The sequence below is a fragment of the Bos javanicus genome, chromosome 15 (assembly GCF_032452875.1).
Source record: "Bos javanicus breed banteng chromosome 15, ARS-OSU_banteng_1.0, whole genome shotgun sequence".
In the NCBI taxonomy this organism is placed as follows: Eukaryota; Metazoa; Chordata; class Mammalia; order Artiodactyla; family Bovidae; genus Bos; species Bos javanicus.
This window is the reverse complement of record NC_083882.1, coordinates 12,949,716-12,962,693: the sequence shown is the minus strand read 5'-3', so window position 1 is coordinate 12,962,693 and position 12,978 is coordinate 12,949,716.

The following is a 12,978-nucleotide window of genomic DNA, read 5'->3' as shown; positions in this document are numbered from 1 at the left end:
TTTTTTACACAGCAATATTAGTAGAGGACTCATTTTACAAACTTAAAATCTGGTAGGAGCAATCAGATATAAACACAAATAATTAAAATGTAAGACAAAATCTAAACAAAGGACTGCACCTTAATAGGGAGAAATGCTTTCTCAATGGAAGATCAGTGAAGGCTTTGTGAAAGAATTATATGTACTGAAAGTTGAAATTTAGGCTGTTGAGAGGTAGAGGAAATGACAACCCACTCCAGAACTCTTGCCTGTAAAATCCCATGGACTGAAGAGCCTGATAGGTTACAGTCCATGGGGTCCCTAAGAGTTGGATGTGACTGAGTGACTTCACATGGTCATTTTCCCAACTGGAGAGGTAGAGAGATTGAAAAAGCTAATTACAGGAGATTCATAGGCTTAATCTCTTCCAAAATTAAGAAGAGGTGACAAGATACACAGAAGAACTACACAAAAAAAATGTCTTAATGACCCAGATAGCCATGATGGTGCGGTCACTCACCTAGAGCAGGACATCCTAGAGTGTGAAGTCAAGTAGACCTTAGGAAGCATTACTACAAAGCTAATTGAGGTGATGGGATTCCAGCTGAGCTATTTCAGATCCTGAAAGATGATGCTCTTAAAATGCTGCACTCAATATGTCAGCAAATTTGGAAAAGTCAACAATGGCCACAGGAGTGGAAAAAGCCAGTTTTCATTCCAGTCACAAAGAAGGGCAATGCCAAAGAATATTCAAACTACCATACAACTGTGTTCACTTCATATGCTAGCAAAGTAATGCTCAAATCCTTCAAGCTAGGCTTCAGCAGTATGTGAACTGAGAATTTCAAGATGTATAAGCTGGATTTTAAAAAGGCAGAGGAACCAGAGATCATAGAAAGTGCAAGGGAATTCCACACACACACACACACACACACACACACACACAGCCCTACTTCTGCTTCATTGACTAACATTAGAGCCTTTGACTGTGTGGTTCACAACAAGCTGTGGGAAACTCTTTAAGAGATGAGAGTACTAGACTACCTTACCTGTCCCTAAGAAACCTGTATGCAGGCCAAGAAGCAACAGGTAGAACTGAACATGGAAAAGTGGACTGGTTCAAAATTTGAAAAGGATTATGTCAAGGCTGTATTTTGTCACCCTGCTTATTTAATTTGTATGCAGAGTACATCATGTGAAATTCCAGGCTGGATGAATCACAAGCTTGAATCAAGATTGCTAGAATCAAGATTGCTAGAAGAAATATCAATCTCAGATATGCAGATGATACCACAATAATGTCAGAAGTGAAGAGGAACTAAAGAGCTTCTTGATGAAAGTGAAAGAGGAGAGTGAATAAGCTGGCTTAAAACTCAACATTCAAAAAATGTAGATCATAACATCTGGTCCCATCTCCTCATGTCAAATAGATGGGGAAAGTGGAAACAATGGCAAATTCTATTATCTTGGGCTCCAAAATCACCATGAACGGGGACTGCAGCCATAAAATTAAAATATGCATGCTCCTTGGAAAAAAGTTATGACAAACCTTGACAGTGTGTTAAAAAGCAGAGACATCACTTTACTAGCAAAGGTCCATATAGTCAAAGCTATGGTTTTTCCATTAGTCATGTATGGATGTGAGAGTTGGACCATAAAGAAAGCTGAGTGCCACATATTGGTGCTTTTGAATTATGGTGCTTGAAAAGATTCTTAAGATTCCCTTGTACAGCAAGGATATCAAACCAGCCATCTTAAAGAAAATCAAGCCTGAATATTTATTGGAAGGACTGAGGCTAAAGCTGAAGTTCCAATAATTTGGCAACCTGATGCCAAGAGTTAATTCATTGTATAAAACTTTGATCCTGGGAAAGATTGAGTATGAAAGGAGAAAGGGGTGACAGAGGATGAAGTGATTGGATGGTGTCACTGACTCAATGATATGTGTTTGAGACAAATCCCTGGAGATAGGAAAGGAGAGGACAGACTGTCCTTCTGGAATCCTTGGGGTTGCAAAGTTACAGATATGACTTAGAAACTGAACAAAAACAAGGACAAAGGCTTCAAAGTCAGAGGATGAAAAGTGTGGGACTAAATTTAGACAATCATAACAATTTTACTTTGACTGTAATTTACTATACACACACACACACACACACACACACACAAAGTGGGAAAAGTGAAAGTATTATTCTCTGAGTTGTGTCTGACTCTTTGCAACCCCTTTGACTATAGCCCACCAGACTTCTTTGTCAATGGAATTCTCCAGGCAATAATTCTGGGTAGCCATTCACCTCGCCTGGGGATCTTTCTGACCGGCATCAAACCCAAGTCTCCTGCACTGCAGACAGATTCTTTGCCTTCTGAGCCACCAGGGAAGCCCATGTATATATAGTGAAACAAAGCTACTGTTGTAGGTTGGAATCAGTTTTTATACAGCCTTGATTCTAAAGACATTTGAATATTATTTAATATGAACTTTATACATATCAAAGAGTAATAATTATAGGTAATGCAATTTATAAGAAAAGGAATCTTGGATATGTTAGTTTCTGATTTCAGATACAGAGTTTCTAAGTGTTTCCCTGATATGCCTTCATAAGTTCAGCAGAATTTATTTGGCTGTGGCATCATTAGTGGTTATTAATATTCTGTTTCTGTAAGAGTTAAGAAGAGTTGATAATCTTGACCTGAGCATCACTGAATTTAAGAACAAAAAATTTCAGTCAACTTCTAAGGAAACTATGGACTAAACAGAAGGAGAAGATATTAAGAAAAGGTGGCAAGAATACACAGAAGAACTAAACAAAAAAGATCTTAATGACCCAGACAACCATAATGGTGTGATCACTCACCTAGAGCAAGACATTCTGGAGTCTGAGTCAAGTGGGCCTTAGGAAGCATCACTTTGAACAAAGCTAGTGGAGATGATGGAATCCAACTGAATTCCAACTATTTCATGTCCTAAAAGATGACGCTGTCAAAGTGTTGCTCTCAATATACCAGTAAAATTGGAAAATTCAGCAGTGACAACAAGGATTGGAAAAAGTCCGTTTTCATTCCAATCCCAAAGAAAGGCGAGGAATGTTCAAACTACTGCAAAATTATACTCACCTCACATGCTAGCAAAGTAATGCTCAAAATTCTCCAAATCAGGCTTCAACAGTACATGAACCAAGAACTTCCATATCTTCAAGCTGAAAATGGAAAAGACAAAGGAACCAGAGATCAAATTGCTAACATCTGCTGGATCATAGAAAAAGCAAGAGAGTTCCAGAAAAATATCTACTTCTGCTTTATTGACTACCCCAAGGTCTTTGACTGTGTGGATCACAACAAACTGGAAAATTCTTCAAGAGATGGGAATACCAGACCAACTTACCTGCCTCCTGAGAAATTTGTGTGCAGGTCAAGAAGCAACAGTTAGAACTGGACATGGAACAATAGACTGGTTCCAAATTGGGAAAGGGGTATGTCAAGGCTCTTTATTGTCACCCTGTTATTTAACTTATATGCACAGTACATCATGCAAAATGCTGGGCTGGATGAAGCACAAGCTGGAATCAAGATTGCTGGGAGAGATACCAGTAACCTCAGATATGCATAAGACACCACCCTTATGGCAGGAAGTGAAAAGGAACTGAGGAGCCTGTTGATGAAAGTGAAAGAGGAGAGTGAAAAAGCTGCCTTAAAATACAACTGTCAAAAAACTAAGATCAGGACATCCGGCCCCATCACTTCATGGCAAATAGATGGGGAATCAATGGAAACAATGAGAGACTTTATTTATTTGTATTTTTTTTTCGGGGGCGGGGGGGGGGCCTCCAAAATCACTGCAGATGGTGACTGCAGCCATGAAATTAAAAGATGCTTGCTCCTTGGAAGAAAAGTTATGACCAGCCTAGACAGCATATTAAAAAGCAAAGGCATTGCCAACAAAAGTCCATCTAGTTAAAGCTATGGTTTTTCCAGTAGACATGTATTGATGTGAGAGTAGGATCATAAAGAAAACTGAGCACTGAAGAGTTGATGCTTTTGAGCTGTGATGTTGGAGAAGACTCTTAAGAGTCCCTTGGACTGCAAGAAGATAAAACCAGTAAATCCTAAAGGAAATTCACTCTGAATATTCATTGGAAGGACTGATGCTGAAGCTGAAGCTCCAATAATTTAGCCATCTGATGTAAAAAACTGATTCACTGGAAACGACCCTGATGCTGGGAAAGACTGAAAGGAGGAAGAGAAGGAGACAACAGAAGATGAGATGGTTGGATGGCATCACTGACTCAATAGACATGAGTTCGAGTAGGCTCTTGGAGTTGGTGATGGACAGGGAAGCCTGGCCTGCTGCAGTCCACGGGGTCACAAAGAGTCAGACGTGACTGAGTGACTGAAATGAACTGATGAGACGTTTACCAAAATTGACCATATGCTAAATCATAAAATAATCCTTACTGAAATTCAGTTTCTTCTCTATCTGAAATGGAATTAAGATAGAAATAATGAACATACATATAAACAGAAAATCTCTAACTCCTTTCAAATTAGCTCCAGGTAGGGAACAAAATCAAAATTAAAAGGAGAAAAAAGTTTTAACTTTTTTCTGGCTAATGAAGGCTAGTGATGGCTAATGATGATTGGGTACTTCAAAATGAGGGAAATATAGCAACAGCAGTACTTAGGAAAACAATGGTATTTTGCACATATAAAATACAAAAGGAAAAACTGAAAATTAACTAGGTAAAATTCTACCTCCTAAAGGTAGAAAAACAACAGCAAATTGAAACCAAATTACTAAAGTAGAAAATAAGAAAATTAGGGAAAAACTTAAAAAACTGTTAATGACTATAAGCAGAGCTTAAAAAGCCCCAAATTGGCTCTTTAAAAAGATTAATAAAATTAAATAATATTTGGTGAAATTAATGAAGGGATAAAAATAAAACCATATAAAAATGACCATTATCAGGAATCAAAAGGAAAAATTTCAAAAGAAAGTTAGGCTTTAAATAAATAATAAGAGAATGTGATTAAAAACTTTAAGCTAATGGTTTTGATTAATTTTAATTTTTGTTTAGATAGAAAAACTCACTGAAACAATTTAGTAACATTGAAGTGAGAAGGTAAGGTTATTACAATAAAACAAAATTGTATGCCTGTGTTTCTCAGTAACATTTGTGTTAAATTATTCAACAAAATATTAGCAAGTCAAATTCTATAATATATAAAGATGTTAATACAGAATTTCATGGTTTTGATCCAGGAAATTAAACATCATTTAATATTTGAAAATCTATACTGTGCTTCACCACATTAACATAAAAAGAAAGATTTGATCTTCTAGATGTACACTGAGCACATATTAAAAAGATTCAAGTCATTTATGTAAAAGAAAAAACAGCAAACTATGAATAGAATATAATTTCCTTAATCTGATGTATAGTTTACACAAATAATTCCAAATAAATCATAGTTAATGGTGAATGATTGAAAGTATTTGCCTTAATCACACTCTCTTGCCTGCCCATACCAGTCCTCACAAATTCATCAACTAGTTTACCTGAACTTTTCAGTGTTTGGTTTTGTCCAGTAAAGAAATCCTGCAGTCACCTTTCTCCAAATTTGGGATTGTTTAGTTATCTTGATACCTCAGTTATTTGATGGTTTCAAAAAAGGTTGTGAACTTAAATTTTATCTTGCTTTTGCTTGCTTTAAATTTGAGAGTGATGGTTTGTCAGCTGTTTAGACCCCCCACACAGAAATGAGTCTTAAAAGCATTTATTAGAACATGCTATTCAACATGATAGTAAGTATATTAAAAAATGCTCTATATGAAGGTCTTTTTTTTTTCTGACCTCATTTTTATTTGTATTTATTTAATAATAAAATAATGGCTATTTATTATTTTTTTGTTTTAATTAATTAATTTATTTGTTTTACTTTACAATATTGTATTGGTTTTGCAATACATTGACTTGAATCTGCCATGAGTGTACATGTGTTCCCCATACTGAACCCTCCTCCCACCTCACTCCCCATCCCATCCCTCTGGATCATCTCAGTACACCAGCCCCAAACTCCCTGTTTCATGCATCAAACCTGGACTGGTGATTCGTTTCACATGAGATATATTACATGTTTCAATGTATTGGTTAGTATACTGTTAGTATACTAACAAGTATAGCGTTAGTATACTGTATTGGTGTTTTTCTTTCTGGCTGACTTCACTCTGTCTAATAGGCTCCAGTTTTATTCACGTCATTAGCACTGATTCAAATGTATTCTGTTTAATGGCTGAGTAATATTCCATTGTGTATATGTACTACGGCTTTCTCATCCATTCATCTGCTGATGGACTTCTAAGTTGGTTCCATGTCCTGGCTATTATAAACAGTGTTGCAATGAATATTGGGGTACAGGTGTCTCTTTCAATTCTAGTTTCCTCAGTGTGTATGCCCAGCAGTGGGATTGCTGGGTTATATGGCAGTTCTTTTTCCAGTTTTTTAAGGAATCTCCACACTGTTCTCCACAGTGGTTGTACTAGTTTGGATTCTCACCAATAGTGTAAGAGGGTTCCCTTTTCTCCACACCTTCTCCAGCATTTATTGCTTGTAGACTTTTGTATAGCAGCCATTCTGACTGGCGTGAAATGGTACCTCATAGAGGTTTTGATTTGCATTTCTCTGATAATGAGTGATGTTCAGCATTTTTTCATGTGTTTGTTAGCCATCTGTATGTCTTCTTTGGAGAAATGTCTGTTTAGTTCTTTGGCCCATTTTTTAATTGAGTTGTTTATTTTTTCTGGAATTGAGCTGCTTTGAGATTAATTCTTTGTCAGTTGCTTCATTTGCTTTTATTTTCTCCCATTCTGAAGGCTGTCTTTTTACCTTGCTTATGGTTTCCTTTGTTGTGCTAAAGCTTTTAATTTTAATTAGGTCCCATTTATTTACTTTTGCTTTTATTTCCAGTATTCTGGGAGGTGGGTCATAGAGGATCCTGCTGTGATATATGTTGGAGAGTGTTTTGCCTATGTTCTCCTCTAGGAGTTTAATAGTTTCTGGTCTTATGTTTAGATCTTTAATACATCTTGAGTTTATTTTTACGTATGGTGTTAGAAAGTGTTCTAGTTTCATTCTTTTACAAGTGTGGACCAGTTTTCCTACTACCACTTGTTAAAGAGATTGTCTTTTCTCCATTGTATATTCTTGCCTCCTTTGTCAAAGATAAGGTGTCCATAGGTGCATGGATTTATCTCTGGGCTTTCTATTTTGTTCCATTGATCTATATTTCTGTCTTTGTGCCAGTACCATACTGTCTTCATGGCTGTAGCTTTGTAGTAGAGACTAAAGTCAGGCAGGTTGATTCCTCCAGGTCCATTCTTCTTTCTCAAGATTGCTTTGGCTATTCGAGATTTTTTTGTATTTCCATACAAATTGTGAAATTATTTGTTCTAGTTCTCTGAAAAATACCATTGGTAGCTTGATAGGGATTGCATTGAATCTATAGATTGCTTTGGGTAACTCATTTTCACTCTATTGATTCTTCTGATCCTTGAACATGGTATATTCTCCATCTATTTGTGTCCTCTTTGTTTTCTTTCACCAGTGTTTTATAGTTTTCTATATATAGGTCTTTCTTTTCTTCAGGTAGATATATTCCTAAGTATTTTATTCTTTTCATGGCAATGGTGAATGGAATTGTTTCCTTAATTTCTGTTTCTGTTTTCTCATTGTTAGTGTATAGGAATACAAGGCATTTCTGTGTGTTGATTTTATATCCTGCAACTCTACTATATTCATTGATTAGCTCTAGTAATTTTCTGGTGGAGTCTTTAGGGTTTTCTATGTAGAGGATCATGTCACCTGCAAACAGTGAGAGTTTACTATATACAAATAAAATGGACAACTTGGAAGAAATGGACAAATTCCTAGAAAAGTACAACTTTTCAAAACTGAACCGGGAAGAAATAGAAAATCTTAACAGACCCATTACAAGCACGGAAGTTGAAACTGTACTCAGAAATCTTCCAGCCAACAAAAGCCCAGGACCAGATGGCTTCACAGCTGAATTCTACCAAAAATTTAGAGAAGAAATAACGCCTATCCTACTCAAACTCTTCCAGAAAATTGCAGAGGAAGGTAAACTTCCAAACTCATTCTATGAGGCCACCATCACCCTACTACCAAAACCTGACAAAGATGCCACAAAAAAAGAAAACTACAGGCCGATATCACTGATGAACATTGATGCAAAAATCCTTAGCAAAATTCTAGCAAACAGAATCCAACAACATATTAAAAAGATCATACATCATGACCAAGTGGGTTTCTCCCAGGGATGCAAGGATTCTTCAGTATCCACAAATCAATCAATGTAATACACCACATTAACAGATTGAAAGATAAAAACCATATGATTATCTCAACAGATGCAGAGAAATCCTTTGACAAAATTCAACATCTATTTATGATAAAAAAAAAAAAAAAAGCCCTCCAGAAAGCAGGAATAGAAGGAACATACCTCAACATAATAAAAGCTATATACGACAAACCCACAGCAAACTTTATCCTCAATGGTGAAAAATTGAAAGCTTTTCCCCTAAAGTCAGGAACAAGACAAGGGTGCCCACTCTCACCACTACCATTCAACATAATTTTGGAAGTTTTGGCCACAGCAATCATCACGGTCTTTTGAGCATTAATGTGTATAGGAATCAACTGGCGATTTTAAAAAATGAGTTATTGGATTAGGGTGAAACCTGATATTCTACATGTTTAACAACCTCCCAGATGATATAAATGCTGCTGCTCGTTGGGCCACATTTTGATTAGCTGTGCTCTACATTGGTCTTCATCAAGGAAATGCAAATTATAACTGCGAAGTGACTCTATTCCGAACCTATTAGAATGCCAAAAAATGACAGTAGTGGATGTTGACAAAGAGCAACAGGAATTGTCATATACCATTGGTAGGAGAAAAATTGTCACTTTGGTGCATGTTTTGTCAATATCCACTAAAGTTAAACAAATGCCCATCTAATAATCCAACAATTTCAGTCTTAGTTGTAAAGTCAAAAAAGAAGAGTATATATAGTACATATGCTTGACTTCCCTGATGGCTCACTAGTAAAGAATCTGCTTGCCAATGACCCAAGTTTGATCCAAGGGTCAGGAAGACCCCTGGAGAAGGAAATGACAACCCACTTCAGTATTCTTTGCTGCGAAATCCCATGGACAGAGGAGCCTGGTGGACTATAGTCTATAGGGTATCAAAAGAGTCAGACATGACTTAATGACTAAACAACAGCAACAATGTATGCTTACCAAAGGATATACAGTATACAAGAATGTTAATAATAACACTATTGAATTAGCCTTAAACTAGAAAAATACATTGGTTTCCCCAATGGCTCAGCAGGTAAAAAATATCTGCCTGCAGTGCAGGAAATGCAGGTCAATCCCTGGGTTGGGAAGATCCCTTGAAGGAGGAAATGACAACCTATTACAGTATTCTAGCCTGAAAAATTCTGTGAACAATGGAGCTTGGAATTCTATAGTTCATAGGGTCACAGAGTCAGACATGACAGAGCACACATGAGCACAGAACAACACAAATGTTTTTCAAGAGAAGAAAGTGTATAATGTTTTTCAAGAGAAAGTAAGTATATAAATCATCATATGCTCAAACAAAAATCTACTCTACAGCAATGGGATTGAATTAAGTACAGTATCCAAAACAGTAAATGAAACCAGTTACCTTATAAATACATGATTCCAGACATAAATTTCAAAAATGGTGAAACTAATCCATGGTGTTAAAAATCAGATAATGTTTAACTTAAAAGGGGAAGGTTGTACCCTGCTTCCAAGGGGATAAAAGTTAATCTTTTGGATCTTTCTAATCTGGCAGTTGGCTACCTTTTTCTGTTTTTTTTTTTTTTTTTTGCTTTGTGAAAATTCATCCAGCTGAATGTGTATGAGTTGTATTTTTCTCTGCAATTGTTTAATTTACTTAACATTTTACTTAAAATTACCCAATTAATGATAGTTTTTAAAACTACTGTGAACAAGTGAATGTTGCTAATTTGTGTCCCACTCTTTGCGACCTTATGGACTGTAACTTGCTGGCTTCCCTGTACATGGGATTCTCCAGGCAGGAATATTGGAGCATGTAGCCATTCCCTTCTTCAAGGGATTTTTCCCAAAACAGAAATCAAACTTGGGACTCTTGCATTGCAAGTGGATTCTTTATCATCTGAGCCACTAGGGAAGCTGAAAACTTGTAAATCACTCTAAAGAAAAGCCTATGAAGCCTGAAATGAGGAATATTTATGAAGGCATAATGGAGGGTTAGAAGATGTGATTTTTAGTTTTTCTCTCTCATCTGGAAATGCAGCTTTTCAAGTTAAGTAAGTTTTTTGATTTACTGCTACACTCTCTGTTGAACTCTTAATTCTCATCTTTATGAGAGATTGTAATGGTATTAGGTTCAATTTCTATAGCATTTCATACATTTGAAGCATGTTCTTACATATCATTTATATATTTACAATTTACAATGAATCTGTAGCGGGGAAGAACACTTATATCAGTTTTACTGGCTTAAAATTGTATCTTCTCTTGAAAATTGGGCTTCTTTTTCCACAAGAGAGACACAGGAAAAGAGTCAAGGTAGAATTTCATGTCCTTCTTTTAGCAATACTGTTCCTTTCCCTCATGCTTGCACTGTAACGGAAACTTTCTCTAATTCTTCCTTTGTCTCCACTTTGATAGTGAACATTAGCAACTTACTGTAATTGTATAAATGTTGGCTTTTATAGCCTCTGAGAATAACTCAGAAAATACTAGAAAATTTAGCAAATTAATCATTGCCATGATTTAAGAATAATATTAATAAACTTTAAAATATGCTTACAGTGCATGTGAAATGTTAAGGCAGTGTGGTCTTACATCCCAAGGGAGAGTCCACATCTGTTCTGAAAAGATAAACATCCTCTTTCTCCCTCCAAACATCCACAGAGACCTTCCTTGCAAAGACACAATACAATCTTTGGATCACATTGGCCATTAAACAAATGTTCCTTCTCTCTAGAATGACCTTGATACTCTCTTTTCCTTATATAAATCTCACCCTTTCTTCAGATTGCTGATTAAGTACTATTCCAGTCTGTCTTCTGTGTACACTTTGAGTAGGGGTTTTCCCTATATAAACTCACACAATATTTTTGGATGCAGCAGAGGGTTCAATGCATAGTAAGTGTACAATTAACTTTTTGAATGAATGAAAAAATTCAAATAAGCAAAGCAACATTGAGAGGGAAAAACAGATCTGGAAGAATCAGACTCCCTGACTTCAAACTATACTACAAAGCTACAGTAATCAAAATAATATGATACTGGAACAAAAAAGAAATATTCATCCTGCTCAATGGAGCATTATATAAAGCTCAGAAATAAATCAACACACCTACAGTCAATTAGTCTATAACAAAGGAGACAAGACTCTACAATAGAGAAAGGAAAGTCTGTTCACTAAGTGGTACCAGGAAAACTGGACAGTTACCTGTAAAAGAATGATATTAGAAAATTCTCTAACAGAATATGCAAAAATAAGGTCAGAATGGATTAAAAACCTAAATGTAAGACCAGATACTATAAAACTCTTAGAGGAAAACACAGAACACTTTTTGATGTATATCAAATAAATATTTGTTTGGATCCTTCTCCTAGAGTACTGGAAATAAAAACAAAAATAAATATTTGGGACCTAATTAAACTCAAAAACTTTTGCACAACAAAGGAAACCACAAACAAACCAAGAAGACAACCTATGGAATGAGCAAAAATATTTACAACTTATACAATAAAAAAGGGATTAGTTTCCAAAATACACAAATAGCTAATACAACTCTCTCTCTCTCTCTCTCTCTCTCTCTATATATATATATATATATATATATATATATATAAAACAACCCAATTAAAAAATATGTATAAGATCTAAACAGACATTTTTCCAAAGAAGGCATACAGGTGGCCAATAATTAGGTGAAGAAATACTCAATATGGCTAATTATTAGAGAAATGCAAATCAAAACTACAATTAGGTATCATCCCACTCCAGTCAGAATGTCCATCATCAAAAAGTCTACAAATAATAAATGCTGGTGAGGGTATGAAAAAAAGAGAACTCTCCTACACTCCTGGTGGGAAGGTAAGTTGGTACAGCCACTATGGAGAACAGTATGGGGATTTCTTAAATACTAAAAATTAGTTACCATATATGATCCAGCAATCCCATTCCTAGGCATATGTCTGGAGAAAATTAAATTTGAAAAGATATGTGCAACCCAATGTTCACTGCAGCTATAATAGCTAAGACACGGAAGCACCTAAACATCAAAAACTTAGAGAAAAAACTTATAGTTACCAGGGATGAAGGGTTGGGAGGAGGGATACATTGGGAGTTTGCAACTGACATGTACACATTACTATATTTTAAATATACAGCCAACAAGAACCTACTGTATAGCACAGGGAACTCTGCTCAATATTCAACAATAATTTAAATGGGAAAAAATAATACATACATGTATATGTATAGCAATCACTTTTCTGTTCACCTGAAACTAACATACTACTATTAATCAAGTATGCTTCAATATAAAATAATCTTCTTAAAATGTGATATAGTGAGTGAGCACTATCTTTACATTAAAAAAGTTTACTTTTCTGTGTCATTAAATATCATTTGGAAACTTATCTTTTTTAAAAAATTTTTTAAAATATTTTTTAACTGAAGGATAATTGCTTTAACCTGTCTTTTAATGGCCATGCTACTTATCATACTTATTGGCTTTAACAATCTACTTTCTAAGACTTTAAAACAACATTCTAGAGAAATACCTTCATTAATATACAAGGTTGCTTCCTACTTCATGAACTAGAAGTTTTTCCAAAGTAAGTTTGATATCAGCTTTAAGGTTCCATTACTTTTCTTTGTTTC